Source organism: Neophocaena asiaeorientalis, unplaced genomic scaffold, assembly GCF_003031525.2.
Source record: "Neophocaena asiaeorientalis asiaeorientalis breed wild unplaced genomic scaffold, Neophocaena_asiaeorientalis_V1.1 scaffold138, whole genome shotgun sequence".
Lineage (NCBI taxonomy): Eukaryota > Metazoa > Chordata > Mammalia > Artiodactyla > Phocoenidae > Neophocaena > Neophocaena asiaeorientalis.
The window spans coordinates 6,849,242-6,853,658 of NW_020172632.1; the positions used below are offsets into that span (position 1 = coordinate 6,849,242).

At 51.6% G+C, this 4,417-nt stretch overlaps 1 pseudogene; it reads left to right on the forward strand.

Annotated features, from left to right (window-relative positions):
* The first annotated feature begins 2,355 nt into the window (after positions 1–2,355).
* LOC112395912 (transcription and mRNA export factor ENY2 pseudogene) lies at positions 2,356–2,661 on the forward strand (annotated as a pseudogene).
* The last annotated feature ends 1,756 nt before the right edge of the window (positions 2,662–4,417 follow it).

Here is a 4,417-nt window from a genome sequence, read left to right on the forward strand (position 1 = left end):
CACATCTCCTGGCCCTGGGTGCCTCCCACCCCAGCCCCCTTCTTTGCTCATTCTTTAAGGCTTGCATCCCCTCCAATGCCTCCTCCATAAAATCCTCCCGGCTTTTCACTCCTGGAGTAAAACCCATCCCTCTAACCCTCTGCTTGGTCTCATTTTGCTTGAACCTCCAGAATAGCTCTCCATTCATTCTGCCCATTGTTGTGGCCATTTGTTTACTGTCTGTCTCCCCAGCCAGAGGTGGTTGGGGGGCTGGGAGGGCAGGAACTAACTCTGAGTCATTTGTGTGTCTCCAGCACCCAGCACAGGTTCAGTACCTGTGTGCAGTTAGCACTCCATGTACCCACCAGGGGCCATGGGGAACAAGAAAGGAAAAAGTGAGCTCATCCCCAAAGTAGCTCTGGGACGGGTAAGGAAATAAGAAATGCACATCAACAACAATAAGATTAGATAAGGCCACACCCCCAGCTCAGCCCCACAGCCTAAACTATAGCAGCTTGCAACTACTGTACTTTCAGTTCCCAGAATACACCAAGCTATTTTACACATCCACCCTATACTCATTCTTTCTTCCTCTCCCTCTCTCTCTCTATTCCTCCCTCCCTCCCTTCTTCCCTCTTTCCTTCCCTTCCTTTTTTTTTCTTTTAGGACATGTTTATTGAGCATCTACTATGTACCAAGCACTGTTCTAGGCACTGGGTAATAATCTAGGCAGAAATCCTTACGCCATGTTGCTTACACTGGTGTGAAATCCTCTGCCCTAAAGGCTCTTCCTGTGACAGACTTCTAATATTCTAAAATCCAGCCTGGGAAAGCCTTCCCAGGAAGCCATCTCTGGGCTCCTGGTCTGGGCTAGGAATCCCCTGGTGGCCCCTCTGCCTCTCCCTGACCATGACCTATTGCTGTTGGCCTCTGTGCATGGGTGTGGTCCTGTGTGCATTTCCCCCAAGGGAATGTGAGCGCCTCTCCTCCGGGTCAGGGAATGCTCATCATTCACCTGTGGACCTCCAGCGCACAGCAACAGTGGTGAAAGGAACAGAGCAAGTGAGTACGTGAGTGACCAGAAAGTGGAGGGACAGGCAGGTGGGGTGGAAGAGGGGAAGGAGAGGTGAATTACAAGCTTAGGCTAAGATGACCACTCCTTCACTCAGGTGCCAGAAACTGGGGGGCAGAAATCCTGGGCTCTGGGATCAGGTTGGTGGGGGCCAGGCCTCCAGAAGGTGGCACTTAAAGGAATGAGGCTTCAGGTCCATGGGCTCAACCCAGGAGGTTGTGCTTGCCAAGAATGCCAGAGGATCCCTTTTCCTCTCCCTGGTTTGCAGCTCTGTTTCTGTGTTCCCCACGGCCGCTGGGAGTCTGGGGGCTGCCCCATTGTCCTCCACACCACGCCCAGGGACGTTTGAATGGATGCTGAGCACGCAGCCCATCCCCTTCCTGCCCGCTGGGTCCTGGGATTTTGAGGAGGCACCTCGGGTCCATACCTTGGGTAACTCTGCCCAGGGAGGCTCAGGCCCAGGCTGGTCAGCCCCAGTTTTAGCAGAAGTTTTCTCAAGGGCGTTGGGGGCTTCCATGGGAGGAGTGCAAACTCCAGGGCCTGGAGGCTCGGCTTCAGCCTGGCTCAGGGCCTCGCTGGTGGACCTTGGGCAGATGATATTCTCTCTCTGAGTCTGTCTGTGAAATGAGGATGTTAAATGAGGGAACTGACGGGGAATCCTTTGCTGGGCTGTCCGTAAGTGTTGGCAGAGCCCACGGTTCTGACGCCTCTGGACAATGGAGAGTCACTACTGTGAAGGTTGTGTGGAGGCTCTGAGGAGGTAGAAATTGGGGTAACATTTTTTTTTTGGGGGGTAACATTTTGTAACTCGAAAAAGATTATTACTCCTGATGTTATAGCATAGCAGAGCCAGCAAACAGGTTCTCAGGAAGAAGGAAGAGGATTTAAGTTTAGAATCAAATGTGTTTTTACATCTTCTGATGATGCCTTCTGATGTCCTGAGCCACCTTGTAGCAATGGGTTTTAGGCAATTTCCTGGATGGGTTTAGTTCTGTCTAGAAAGTACCTACTATGTGCTGAGCCCTGAGCCAGGGACACTGACTGGGAAGTACAAAAATATACAAAGCAAGTTCGTGCCAGGGATGGCTAGGGCGAGGACGCTGACGCTCTGCCCCTTCCCCGGTTCCTGCTACACCTCCCTCACCTCCTGTCCAGAGTGCCCCAGCCTGGAGTTCATTCTCATGAGCTCAAGGAGAAGGCTCCATGGAGGGTCTAGGTCCGGGTAGCTGAAGAGTGTGGTAGGTAACGGTCATCAGGACAAGGGTCATTTTGTCACTGGGAAGGGGCAGCCCTTGCCCGCGGTGATGGTGGTTAGTAAGATGAACAAAGACGAGTAGATGAGAGCAGCGATTAACCAAAAGTGGATAGAAACTGGAGAAAGAGAACGCCTCAAAGAATTGCTGAGAGCTAAATTAATTGAATGTGGCTGGAAGGATCAGTAGAAGGCACACTGTAAAGAGGTAATGAAAGAAAAAGGACTAGAACACGTTACTGTTGATGACTTGGTGGCTGAAATCACACCAAAAGGCAGAGCCCTGGTACCTGACAGTGTAAAGAAGGAGCTCCTACAAAGAATAAGAACATTCCTTGCTCAGCATGCCAGACTTTAAGATTGAATTAGAGGGCTTCCCTGGTGGCGCAGTGGTTGAGAATCTGCCTGCCAATGCAGGGGACACAGGTTCGAGCCCTGGTCTGGGAAGATCCCACATGCCGCAGAGCAACTAAGCCCGTGCGCCACAACTACTGAGCCTGAGCTCTAGAGCCCGTGAGCCACAACTACTGAGCCCATGAGCCACAACTACTGAAGCCCGTTCGCCTAGAGCCCATGCGCCTCAACGAGAGAAGCCTCCTCAATGAGAAGCCCACGCACCGCAACGAAAAGTAGCCCCTGCTCTCTGCAACTAGAGAAAGCCCACGCACAGCAGCGAAGACCCAACGCAGCCAAAAATAAATAAATTAATTAAAAAAAAAGATTGAATGAGATTGTGTTGTTTTGTGGTTTTATTTCTGAAAGTAAAACTCTGTCCAGTCCCGTGACAGGGTTCCTCCCTGCCTCCTCCACCCTGCCTTGGACCAGCATGCCTCTGTTTTCACTCACCTGCCATACCTTTGCCCCTGCTATTCCCTTTTCCTGGGACACTTTCCCCCAGATCAAGGCTTCCCTCATTCCTTTACTGCCTCTAGGTCCTTGATCAAACATCACTGGAACCCTCCCTAAAGCACCTCTGTGGAATGGCTCCTGTCCCCACTCCTTATCCTGTTCTATTTTTCTCCATAGCAACCATTACCACCTGACATATGTTTGTTTATTTTTTTCTTACTATTTCCCTCATTAGAATTTAAGCACTGTGCATGGGAGTTTTGTTTTTGTTTTTGTTTTGCATGCATGGGAGTTTTATCCTCACTTTTAGAACAGGTTCTCAATAAAAATGTCTTAAATGTTGAATAAAATAATTCACTTGGGCTTCCCTGGTGGCGCAGTGGTTAAGAATCCGCCTGCAGTGACCTGGGTTCAATCCCTAGTCGGGGAAGATCCCACACGCTACGGAACAGCAAAGCCCGCACGCCACAACTACTGAGTCCACGCACCGCAGCTACTGAAGCCTGCGCACCTAGAGCCCGTGCTCGGCAACAAGAAGCCACTGCAATGAGAAGCCTGCGCACCGCAACGAAGAGTAGTCCCCGCTCCCCATAACTAGAGAAAGACTGCGAGCAGCAGCGAAGACCCAGCGCAGGCAAAAAAAAAAAAAATGGGGGGAGGCATTTAAAATAGCCCAGTGTGTGTATGTGTGTGTGTTGGGGGGGGATGAAGTGGGAGGTGGTCAGAGAAAGCTGGAGGGGGCCAAGTTTGAGTGGGAGTTAGGCAGTGGGAGGCAGGTGTAGGATGTGTTTCAGACAGAAGGGACGACATTCATTAATTCATTCAGCTAACGCTGGACCATTCAGGGCCTTGGGTGTCATGCTAAGATGTTTGGTCTTTGTCCTGCCGGCAGGGGCTTTAACCAGGGGGTGACCTATTTCTGCTTCAGAAAGAGCCCTCAGGGGGCCATTGTGGAAGAGCCAAGCGCGGAATGCAGTGAGGGACCCAGCCGCAGCTTCGGTGAGGGGTGCTAGGCCAGCGAGGTGGAGAGAAGCTGATGGATAGGAATCTCCTGGGCTCGGTAGCTGACAGGATGTGAGGGAGCCGAAAATGACTCCTATGCTTCTGGCGTGGGTGACGGGGCTTCCAGTCAGGGAGTCCAGGTGGGGGAGCAGGTCTGTGGGTGGGGGAGTATGAAGAGCGCAGTCTGGGATGTGATGAGTTTGAAAAGCCCATTGGATGTCCAGATGGAGACATCCAGGAGACAGGTAGGTAATGAGCCTGGA